The 12,416-nt window shown below is 42.5% G+C and overlaps 1 protein-coding gene across 3 annotated transcripts in view; it reads left to right on the top strand.

Moving 5' to 3' along the window:
* TBX15 (T-box transcription factor 15) overlaps nt 1–12,416 on the top strand; it is a 95,007-nt gene that overhangs the window by 80,077 nt on the left and 2,514 nt on the right. The window lies entirely within an intron of this gene.

Here is a 12,416-nt window from a genome sequence, read left to right as displayed (position 1 = left end):
TCTTGAATAGCACCATGGGGCAGGAGGGATTTTGCACAAGCTCAGGGGCTTGTGTCGAGGAGCACTTGTGGTGGGGCACATGGTCACAGATGGGTTAAAGCAAGGATTTAGAAATGTTTTCATCACCCACCTAAATAGAAACATAACAGCCTCTCCTCCTGGTCACAGCCACTGAAGCAGCCTCTCTCCGATGTCTCAGCCCCTATTCGGGCTCGCCTGCCTCCCTCCCCTCAGTTATCAGATAACATCCTAGTGGCAGGTCCAACTACTGCTTACGTGGTAAGGTAATATTAGGAAAGGAAAATATTTAATGTATTTTTAGCTTGTTATAACATAGTTTGGCAGCTGAAAAGCCAGAAAGCAAGCCAGTACCCTGTAACCAGCAGGCCCTGTGCAGACCACCACCACTGCACCAGAGACAATAAAGCCTAGGGCAGCCCTTAACTGAAGCTGTGTTTACAGGTTGATCTCAAAACCTAACGAAGGGTTTTTGAGCTCTGCATTTAGCCATGTGAATTAATAAATCAGAAATATTCCAACCCCCATAGTGCTCATCTCTCTGGTAACTGCTGTAACAAGCTGACCCCTGATCTCAAAAATAGGTGCAAAGCTGAGATACAAACATGCTCTATTTTAATTTCTGGCTGCTGGGACAGCCCCCTAATGCAAGGACAAACATCCTGGTATGGAGTCCTTGGAATTTCTGACAGAAAGAGCAAAAAATGCTGAGGTGGCTTTAAGCCACATGTGATTCCTCCCTCCAAATGTAGGACAACCAGGATATATCGTACTCACACCTCTTTGACTCCTTGATTTCAAGCACATGAGCTGGGTGACAGGTGAGTAAATCACTGCTGTTTAAGAGCTGACATCAGCATAAGCCATTGAACCTCAGATCCTCTGAGACTTTACGTGGATGTGACTTGCCCCAGAGTTTCCTCCTCTCCCTCATCTGGAGCTTCAGTGCTCTCAGCTGCATGGTGTCATCTCATACCCTTATATATTTATGAATTAGAAACTTTAAGGGTTTGGTTTTTTTTTCATAAACTGATATTTTAATTCCAGATCCCACTGGTTTCGTCAAAGCTGGGTGGATATGTGACATTTCTGAATAAACATTTGAGGAAATGCAAGCTTTCCTTTTATCCCCTGAAACGTTTGTGGAGAAATTGCATGGGGGCTACAGGAAAGTTTTGGGAGTAGATGTGTGCACTGCAGCTAAAGAGGAGTGAGTTCTTACTGCAGAGAGACAAGATGAGGGCAGCAAGAGTGGCCACATACCTAGGGATGATGAGGAGAAAGCCATGGTTATCCATCCTGTGACGAGATAGAGAATAGATAAAAGTACTAAAACAAGATACTGTCTGTGGTGATAGGAAAAAATACAGTAGGCTCTAGTTACATGAAGTTTAAGGATGTGCAGTAACAGTTTCCCTGTAGAAACTGTGGAATTCAGTTTTGATTTTCTAGAGACGGATCCATCCTACTGTAAGAGGAAAAATTACACTTTCTGGGCCAAAAGTTTGGGGCATCAGAAGCATAAATATGGTGTCCTCCTTGCTTTCAAGCTAAATTTTTCTGTGCTACCTGAATTTTCCAAGATAGTTTTGCCTAACAAATCCATCTGAATTATTTGGCCAGGTTAGAGATTTGACTGATAAAAATGACTATATAAATGTGACAATTTTTTTGAGGGCATTTTACACTGCCACACATGCCAGTTTCAAAAAGCTGGTGTGTATTCTGAAATGAGGAGCTGACTGATCTCCAAGCTGATAACTACAAATATGCCCTCCAGTAAGGACAATCCCAGTATTACTCTGCAGAGTCTGGTTCCAGACTAACTTATCCAGAGCTAAAAGAATTAGTACAGTTCCTAAGAGGTACAAATCCCAAAAATACTGAAAAATGGTCAGTAGTGATGGGGACAGAGGTAGCAAGGACAATAGAGATTGCTTGGTAACCTGCAAGCATGCAAACATGTTTCATTCAAGAGATTAAATTTTCTGCTCCAACTAAATGTTCATCCCTCTTTGTGGGATGTTAAAGAGCTAAGGAAAAATTTCTCCTCATCCACCTTCTTCATACATTTAATTGTTTTAAAGGTTTTATCTCCCTCTTCTGTGCCTCTCAAAGTGAATAGAACCAATTGTTTAGTTTATCTTTTAGTGGGAACTTTTCCAGATTCTTAATAGTTTCTTTAAATACATGTCTGCACAGAGTATCCCAGACATATCCATATGATACAATTATCTAAAGATATTACAATTTTTTCCACATTATCCTTTCTGCCATTTGACCTACATCCTAGTGCTTTGCTCATTTGTTTGGCCCAAGCTTTATGTGGAGCAAGGGACACACCAAAATCGATACTTGGTGTGCTGGATGCAGCTGTTTCATGCAGGGATTGAATAACTTTCTAATCTGCACAGTGATGGGTTTCAGCTGCCATGCAAACTGGAGGGTTTGATGTCACACCCACTTGCAGATGCTTGGTGCAGCTGAATCTCGTGGTCCATGAGCTTTAGCTGGACGTGTTGCATTAAAGGACAGCACATCAGCGAGTCCCTGCAGGTGTGTGACCTGAGTGGTCATCGTGTTGTCCTACCAAGGGAAAGAACATGCTGCTACTCTTAGTGAAATCCCCTGGCTTGAGAACAAAACTTCTCTTTTGGAGTGCATAATCCAAAAGTATCTGCAGCTTCGCAAGAGTGAGCACCATGCTGGACACAATCACAGCAGAGCTGCAGCCAGTTTTGAAAGAAAGAAGTCCCCCCTGAGAAAAACCTTTGCACGAAATGCTCCAAAAATGGCAATCCAGGAGCAGCTGACCTTCTGGGGAATGGTATCACCCACACTGCAGTCTTCTTACTGCTGGGGAGAAAGGGGGCTTGGTGTTATTGAATTCATATGGCAGTGAGACGTGCGGAAAGCCAAGAATCTATTAAAGCCTTTAATTGGAATATATTTTCAAAATTTAGATTGAACCTCATCCAGATTCTCATTATTAAAAATTTGTGGCTCGGTTTCTTGATTTTAAAAGGGAACATTAAAAAAAGAAAAAGAGGGAGAGAAAAAAAGAAAATCAGAGTTCCAGTAACTCTGCATTATGTCATTATGTTACTAAGAGTAAAAAAAGCTATTGCCGGCTCATTTGTGATATCCAGTTTCCCACAGGATATTGTGATGAGCAGATCACTATCAGTGACTCTAAGTTTTGTGAGGACATAGAGACTAAAAGGCAATATTAAAAGAGTGATCAGTATCTAATCTTTCCTACAAAAGATGATGGCTTACCAAGAAATGAAATCAAAGGTACCCTGGCAGAGGGTAGGAAGAAGTACCTCCTAAGCAGAACTTCAGGACCAATGTGAGAGTCACATGATATGATCTATCACTAGGCTTGTAGCACATAAAAATTCACTTAATCATTAAATCGCTGTTTTGATGCACGAATAACAAATCCACAAGAGTCGCACATCTTAAACATGACTGGTCAGCTCTCAAGGCAGCTTCCCTTCCAAATGGGCTCTTCTCTTGTATAAGTGGTTTTGCCAGGGATTCAACAAAGGGGAGACACAGAAGATTCAACCCCTTCTCCATCAGCTTGAGCATCTGCATTGATCTTGGACGGGAGGTAGAGAGTAGAGAGCCCACCTCTTAGAGGGTCTGCAAAATTGGCATTAATGGCCCTTGAGATCAGCATTGGAAATTATCTACAAGGGTGCTGTAGGGAAAAAGGGCTGTGTTCCTTGCTGGTGAGACAGCTGATGCTATCTCTAGAGCAGCGTGCATGTGCAAACTGATTGAGTACAGGTCCCACTGTCCCCTTCTGAGAGGGGAATATTTTAACCCTGCAGGCTTGTGTCAACAGGGATATACACAAAAGGCTCCCTCTCCTCAGTGTGGAAGAGATTCAAATCTCTCATTTAGTGCTGGAAAGGAACAACGTTTTCTTGCAGTAATGATGTTTCCAGACAGACCCTAAGTCTGCATGGGCTATCAGCAGATGTGAGACAGATACCCCGAGCTGAGGTGTTGCTGCTTTTCCAGCTTCTCTGTCTGTAAACATTACCCTTTCTGGGCAGGCATCACCTCTGTCTTGCCAAAGTTTGTCTGTACTGCCTGTAACTTATTCAGTATAATACTCTTCCCCATAGGGGTGGTGCTCAGAGAGCTGCCCTGATTGCACCCATATGAAAACAAAATCCTGAATACACAAATGTGTACTGGTATCAAGTGGAAGGAAGACAGCCCTCCAGAACTTCATCTGAAGGCATCAAAGGGGCCTGGAGACAGAAAGAACTAAATAACTGTTAGGATCCTTTTGGCTTTATCTGAGATCCTAGACCCCAAAAAATAGTGTCTCCCAAAGAGCGGAGCTGCTTCTGCCAAGGGAGGTTGACCACCTACAAATTCATCTGATCGGCCTCTTGCTTCCCAAAGGCAGCCATCAGTTCTGTCAGCAATGCCACCAGGATAATCTGGATTCTGCTTCCCTTTCGAAATCAATTGTAAACAGTCTAGGCTATTGGCAGAGGTCAGATAGCTGGGTGTGGACTCAATTATCTGCTTGATTCTTTTGACCTTGAAGAGGAGATTGGAAACAGAGCATTTGTTGCCAGAGTTATTGGGATCAAGCGCTGGTTTCTGCTCCATACTTCAAATGGCTCATAGATTGCCTCATTTAAACAAAGCACCAGGGAAAACACTGTTCCAGCTTCTTCTAGGTTGAGCTGCAGACAGTTTTCCTTTAGAGAAGGAACATTTTTGGTGCTTCACTGGAAAATTAAAATGCCCTCCCAGATGTGACACAGGAAGCTGGAAGTCAAAGTCTGTGCAGCTTCCTGAGGACCTGAAAGGAGCCTGAAGTGCTCTGTTATTCCAGAGAGGTGTTTGCCCTGAGTTCCAGTGGCTGAAGCCTAACTCTCTATTATCTGGTGAATGGTGATCAGATTGCACACGAATGACTAGAGGTGGGCAATGATATTGAAGGTTTGAACAGTTTCCTAAGAGTAGCACATAATTTTCTTATGAATAGAAAATTACATGTTCCTTGAACTTGCCACAGTACTTCAATGTTTTTCCTCAGATGTCTTGATGCTCTGGATATGGATGATATTGAAAATCACATCTCCTGAATTGTACTCTTTGTCCACTTTAGAAAAGAAGGTTGGTTTTTACCATTAGATCTTGAAAAGATTTTTTTTGGAGGATGACTGAGGCAAGTTTTATCTCTTTCTGACTGCTCAGTTTGCCTTGAAGAAATTTGTAAGGCGTAAAGGGAAGTAAAGTATTATTCTGAATTGTTCTAGATCTACCATTAATTCCAATGATTCTTGTAATTTGAGACAAACTTATTTGAAAAGTTCTTCTCTATAATTTGCTAACCTTAACCAAAATTTCCTTTCATTCCTCACTTTTGTGCCATACAATACATATTTTCCCCCTTAAATCTATTGCTGTAATTATCTTCTTTTTTTATGTGCTCTGTGAGCTGTATCCCAAAGAACTACAAAGCACTCTTTATGTTTCCTCTACAACCCAGCAACTTGGCACGCAATAGGATTTGAGTCTCATTTGGGCCTTTTAAAGATTTTACCAGTGGATTCATAATTTGATAATTGGCCAAGGGCTCTGGAGAGAAAAAGGCAGCTACATTCTGTGAAGACAGAAATTATTCTCATTCCCATGAAAGTGGGAAGTTTTCATTCCTAAAAATAGGGAAGGAGTGAGGAGAGAGTCCAGCGTGTCACAGACCAGGTGGCCCTGCCCTCTCTTGGTGAGAAGACAAGGAACAGGCATCAAAGCCATTTAGTTTTCCAGGGTGGTTAAGAGAGAGCTCAGAGGGGTGGTAATGGTGATGCAGAATCTTTCAGTCCTTCTGAAGGTTTTAGGTTTGAATTTTGGAAAGTTAGGATTGGGAGCAGAGACCTTGGGCTGCCAATTATACTTGCAAGGAGAAAGTTGCCATGATAGGTGAGACCAGGAGTGACACCTGATATTGTGGCATTTAGATGTCCGGAGGCATCAAGCAGGACTGAGGCATGTGCTGCTTGAAGCAGAAATGGATCCAGGTTTGTGCTACGCCTGGCTCCAAAAGGACATGAGATCAGATAGTGACAGTGGCATGCTCTGGCCTCATAATCTGTCTGTCAGACCACCTGGCAGTCTGCACAAACCCTCCCTCCTGACCTCATTACTCCCTCAGATTCCCATCCTTGGGCAATTAACAAATTTAATTTTTCTTCTGCGACCAAAGGTGACGTGACTTGGAAGGCAGCGAGTAAATTTCATATGCCATACTTAGTGTGCACAAGCTTAGTGTGTGGGAGTGCACAGAATAGTAGTAGGATTTACCTTTTTGTGCAAATTTGTTTTCCTGCATGCATGCCATTCCATTCCATTTATTTACTGTTGTGTCTGAGGATAGGACACTGCAAAACACTGGTAAGAGTTGCTCTAGAGTTGCTCCTGTGCTTTAGAAAGACCCTGTGCATATGAATCCAAGATTGTAGAGTCCCCACAAAAACCAGACCTTTCAGAAACGACTTGGAGCACATCTGCATGGGCAGGCTCCTCTGTGCTCCTTGCTGGACAGACACATGCCAGCTCCTGGCCAGCTCCATTTGGAAAGCTGGAGAGTTGCATTATCATGGCTCTGTGCCCAAGTGAATATAAACTACCTCTCAGGAGGGCTTATTTGCCCAAGTTAAGTACCAGGAGGAGAGTTGTGAGCCAGGTGGATGACTAGTGGCCACAGTCCCTTTTTTCTGGACCCCCAGGTGCTTGGATACATACCTATCATACGATGAAGATGCCAGCATCTTGGGCAGGTGTCAGAAGAGGGGCTGTGGCTCCTCCAGGTGAGTTTGTGCACCTATCAATCCAAGCATCAGGTCCTGTTCACATATGGAGGTGGAAGGAGATGGCCTGGCTGAGGCTGTGGGCTGGACACTGTCCTGTGGGCTCTGCACAGCCTGCAGGCCATGGGCTGACCATGCTGACCCTGTGGTTTGTGTCTGGCCACAAGCTAAACTAGCTTGTTGGTGGGAGTGGGCTAAGCTCTTGCACTCAAAGAATAGCTTTGTGCTGCCTGACTCATAAAAACGTAAAATCTTAATGTAAACCACCTTGCTGCTCCAGTCCTTGTCAGAAAGTAAAGCACAAACTCTGAGGGCATGCAGCCACATCTGTTTGCAATGTGACAGTGAATACCAGGTCACCCCTGTGTGAGACCAGCCACACTGAGAGCTGCAGGCTGTGACCAAGTTGCCCAAACTTCTTCAAAGCTCTTGTCTATCTGGTGAGACTCTGCCATTGCAAAGGGTATGGCTTTCATGTTCAGGTATGTTGTGCTGAAGGCAGCTCTGCACTGAGCAAGGACTTCAAGGACCAAGAGGTTTGTATGGAGGCACTGCAGGTGATGGTAGCATCCAATGCCTGGAAACATTAGCAAGGAAAATATGCTGCAGTGGAGGCCAAAGTTTGATTTACGTGCACCTTTCAGATAAAGGAGGTTGGGATAAGTTGAGGGTCAAGTGAATAGTATGGTGTCATTCGTAAGAGAGATCCCAGAAAATTTTCCATGCACAATTGCTTCAGACTCCCTTGGCACTGATGCTCTCCCCACTATCTTGCTGTTGCCAGAAAGCTCCTTTGGCAAAGGGTGGCTGCTGGCAGATTCATTTTCCATCTACACTGCAGTGTTAGAAGTTCTCTACGTGACCTGCCTTCTATGGAAGAGGTCCCTGTAGCATTTCAGATGCCCTGGCAGGCTGAATGTTTCCAGAAAATTCCAACCCCTCATTTTAAGACACATCATACCTTATGGACTATGTATGATTGGGCTGCAGTTTGCCCTGAAATTGTCCTTAACACAAGCTCAGTCTAGGTAAAAGGAAAAGCAAAAGCAAAAGCAAAGGTTTATTTGGGACATACAGGAAGACAGCACCATTACTGAGGCATAGATGGACCCATGTGACAGGAAGGAAATGCCAGTCATAAACTATTTGAGATTATATTTCTAAGCTGTAATTTCTTCCCTAAGCCTTGTGGCCACGTATCTGACACTGGTGCACAGACAGCATTTCTATTTGGTGTCACAAGAGTGACAAGAAGAGGAAGGCTTGCCTTTACATCCCACCCTTTCCACATGGTCTCCCTGCCTTCCACCATGATTTCAATCTTCTTTTTCCCTGCTTTTCCGTCCCAGTTTGCAAATTTTGTCTTCTCTTGCGCTTGATCGTTCTCCAGTTCCCCTCATTGAAAATGCTTCTGTCATTTTGATAAGGTCAACTTAGTTATCACTTGTATGCCCAGAGAACCAGCTCCTGTCAGGATGACAGCATTGCTTGGCCAAACCCTGGACAGAACAGCAGGGCACTGTGTGGACAGACACTTTGCCCTGCCATGTGTGGGAGGGTTCAGATACCAAGGAGGGGCCTTTGAAATTCTGAACCTTCTATTTTATACAAATGTGGTTCAATAACGGCACATATGTGGAACCAATGCCTGCAGAGCCAAAAAATTATCTTCTGGGGGTTGCTCAAAATAGTAATTAATCACTCTGGAGTCATGGTAAGTGTGGAGGTGAGAGATACCGTGACATTGCTGGTAAATGCTTTTGGTGTTGGCAACTATTTCCAGGGGAAATGGTGGGTAGAGAAAAGGAACAGAGGACAACTATCGAGGGATTCATTTTATTCTTGCTTAAATGTGGTTTCAGTTGACTTAAACCAGACCTAACATAGTTTTGTGTATCAGTTTAACTAGATTGGTTTCTTTCCATGCCTTCCATTGAAATGACACACACATCTGTTTTTCCAAGACTGTGGTATAGTGTGGATATATTTACTGGGCTTGCTGCCATCTCCAGGGGTATTTGGCTGACTTTGTAACAACTACAGACCAAGTTATAACTTCACAAAAGTCCAGGTTGTGTATGGCCCCCACTTAGGGCCGCCAGCAAAGATGGCTAAGAAATGTCCTCCAGAGTAGAGCGGAGCTGGTCTGAAGAGAATGACCTGAGACAGGCCTTGCTTTGTATTATTTTCTGTTCCACTTAAAGGTGTAAAGATTACTCTGCAAATGATCAGGAACTTCTTGCTTCTGCATTAGGCTCTGTTGCAGCAGAAGTGTGGCATGTCCTGTGCTTGTGGTTTTTGGTGGTGGCAAAGCTTTCTTGAAAGAGACTTGTCAGGTTTGGTACTTGCTCCTGTTGGTGGATCTCTTACCTCCTCATCATTTTGAAGTTACAGAGAAACAGAAGAATCCTTTTTACTCTGTTTCCTAACTGTTGTGTTGTTACTTCAGGGTTTTCCTGTTGGCCTGCAAATAGGGATTATTCAAAGCAGAATCACTCAATCCTTCTTTGGAGGTGACCTGAAATGTGCAATTCTCAGTTTTGGAACCATTAAGCAACGCTTGAAACTGCTAACAAGCAAAGCTTAGTGTAGCCAAAGCCTCAGTTATGGGTACAACTGGATTGTAGCTTCTCAGCAGATGAATAAAGTCTAATGATCCCCAGTTTAAATGCAAATTAGATGAGCAGAACTCTTGGTACCCTCCTCTCACATCTTAAGGATCCTTATTCCAACAAGCAGGATGAAGGATTCACTTCTTTAACCTTTCTAGACTGTGTTCTGAGTATCTTGGACAGTCATCTAAGTCACAGGCAGATGTTCACACTGTAATATATCCTCTAGAGAAAGTGAGAGTGATATTAAAAACTCAAGGCTTCAAATATTAATACTAGAATTAATAGAAAAAACTGAAGGAAACATAAAGCTTTAAAGTTTCAAAACAAGGTTGGCAAAGTTAAGAACTTGCTCGTTAGAAAATTCTTGTAAGCAGACAGATTTGGAAAATTCAGGAATAGGTAGGAATTCACAGTCTGAACCTGTGCTTTGTAACTCTGGTTGCTCAGTTTAGTAAGGGAACTCAGGGTTGACTGTTTACAGTGGTAATTAATGTGACATCTCTCCCTGGTAACTGCTGTATGCACTTTTCTCCTACTGAGTTGATAAAGTTTAGCTCTGGGGTAAAGGAAGACTGAAATTAAGACATTGTATTTAGTAATTTATTCTATATATTTTATTTCAAACAGATAATTAAATACTCATACATATATACATATGCATTTTAACTTATTCTCCGGACACTGTCAGCAAGGGAGTCACTTTCTGCAGTTTGCTCATGAAATAAGTGGTGTGAGGAGTCAAAAGCAGAATTACTGTGGGTTAGATACATCTCACTTTGTGCTGTATTTCTTTTGTGATTGTTTGATCTCTATATTTTGGTCCTGGGTAACTAGAAGATGATACATGAATTCAGCTATCTGCCTGTTCTCCCTGTTAGAGGTTGTGCCCTTTATAGCAGGGCTAGCAAAAAATAGTGTCTGTAGTTAGGTTCAATCTCACCTTTATCAGCAATTTCAACTGAAACAGGCTGCAATGGAACTACTTGTGTAGAGGTCAGCCTTCCCTTCTGCTGACGCTACTGCAGTACTGACAACCTGTAAAAGAGAGACAGGGACAAAGGCTGAACGAGGTACCATCTTTACTTACCAAAATAGCCCGAGGTTGTCTGACAGAGACATTAAATGAACCAGGAAAGTTTAGCCTTCAAAATAAATGCTAAATTAGAAACTTACACAACAAGCCTTTGAACTCTGGAGCTAAAATACTGGAACAAATTCGAGCATATCAGTATTGTCAAGAAGTGAAAGCAAAGTCCACGGTGGCATTTGAAAATTCCGTTTCTCTCATTTACTTTAATGGAGACTTGATGCAATGCTTCTCTTTTGTGCTTTGGAATGAATGACAAAAGAAGACAGTGGCTCAGCAATAACTGGTAAGCATTCCTCCCCATGGCTGGTAATGGGAATGACTGCTCTGACTTGGCAACACAGAAATTTGCCTTTTGTTAGTGTTGCCTGGGTCAACAGCAATCACTCCAGGCTGTGCTTACCCAGTGCTCTTTTTCTTCTTTTTTCTGAATCTGGGTTTAAAAAATAATTAAAAAATCACAAATACTATTAGTGTCTCAAGGTTTTCACTCCCCATTTTGTTTCACTCTAGATGTGTCAGAAAGAGTCAGATATAATCTCACTTTCATTCTCACCATCATATACTGAAACAGAACACATCTTTCTAGTCCATCTCTTAACCACTAGCATCACCTATCCTCTTTCATCAAGCAACACTGCATTAAGTTCTTTCTTTTCTTCTTTTTTTTTCCCCAGCAACAGACCTAGACTGGTCTCAAAATCCTGCTGGATTTTTTTCTATAAGGTGATGCACGAAAAAGTTGTCCCTTGCTTTTGATCCTCAGTGTGCAATCTCTGCCTTGGTGAAATTTCACCTGCCCATTCAAACACTGTCTTTTCAATTCCCTTTGCCTCTCATCTGTAATGTTCTACCTTGTTAGAAATGCTGCTTCCCAGTTCCTCTGGGTCTGTTTTTTCCCTGGTCAGATTTTTTCACCAGCACTTCTTTGGTCCTTTTACAAGAGTCTCCACTGCTGATTGCCCTAATGCAGAAAGGGAATCTCATACAAAGAGAATAATCAAATGACAATAAAAGTTTTCACATGAAAACTGAATTCTTTTAAGCACAGAACTGATTTTCCTGGTTGTTCAAGGAAGCTTCCTCCAATTCAGAATGTTGCCTATAAATAATCACTTCTTAAGCTCAAAATTGTGCCATTGTCTTTTTCATAATGCTTACTTTCAGCTTGCTACCATTCTTGGTAGTATTACAAAGTATTATTTTCCCAGGTCAGAACATGCAAGCATCCCTGCTGTGCAGAATGGTCAATTCCATCATTCATAGCATGATACTACTGACATGCATATATATCAATATTTTGTTAACATCAGTGGTACAACATATGGAATCCCTTTTAAATTTTATGCACATGATTGAAAATCCTGACACATCCTCTTTCTGCACTCTGTGGAGCAGGATATAGCTTGAAACTGTGTCCCTTCACTTTAGTGTTACTTCTGGCTTGAATCAGTGCTGCTGCACCGTGAGCCAGCTGACAAAAATGCTGAATAGCACACGAGTCCAACACGCTTTCAGCCACTTCCCACCACAAGCCCCCGAGCAGATGATAAAGGGCGTTTGCAGTGGGACCATACAGTTCACTGACTGGGGATCTTCCTGCAGACCAGGAGAGAGGAGAAATTATTATCTTTTTGCTTTTCCCCCCTAAAGATAACTAGATAAACATGCTTTGAAATGGCAGATCTCTTGACGGATGGAGCCATCGTTCCTCGCAGCTTTTCCCAACACCTTGGGTTACTCCGTGGCAGGCTTGCTTCCCTCTCCCATTTTAAAAGGGAATAAAATGTCTGTTGAAATACAAAGTCGTAACAAAAAAGCAGAAGGAAAGACCAAGGGATGCTATTA

Source organism: Haemorhous mexicanus, chromosome 2 (assembly GCF_027477595.1).
Source record: "Haemorhous mexicanus isolate bHaeMex1 chromosome 2, bHaeMex1.pri, whole genome shotgun sequence".
In the NCBI taxonomy this organism is placed as follows: Eukaryota; Metazoa; Chordata; class Aves; order Passeriformes; family Fringillidae; genus Haemorhous; species Haemorhous mexicanus.
The sequence above is the reverse complement of the archived record's forward strand: the minus strand, read 5'-3'. Positions and strand labels throughout refer to the sequence as shown.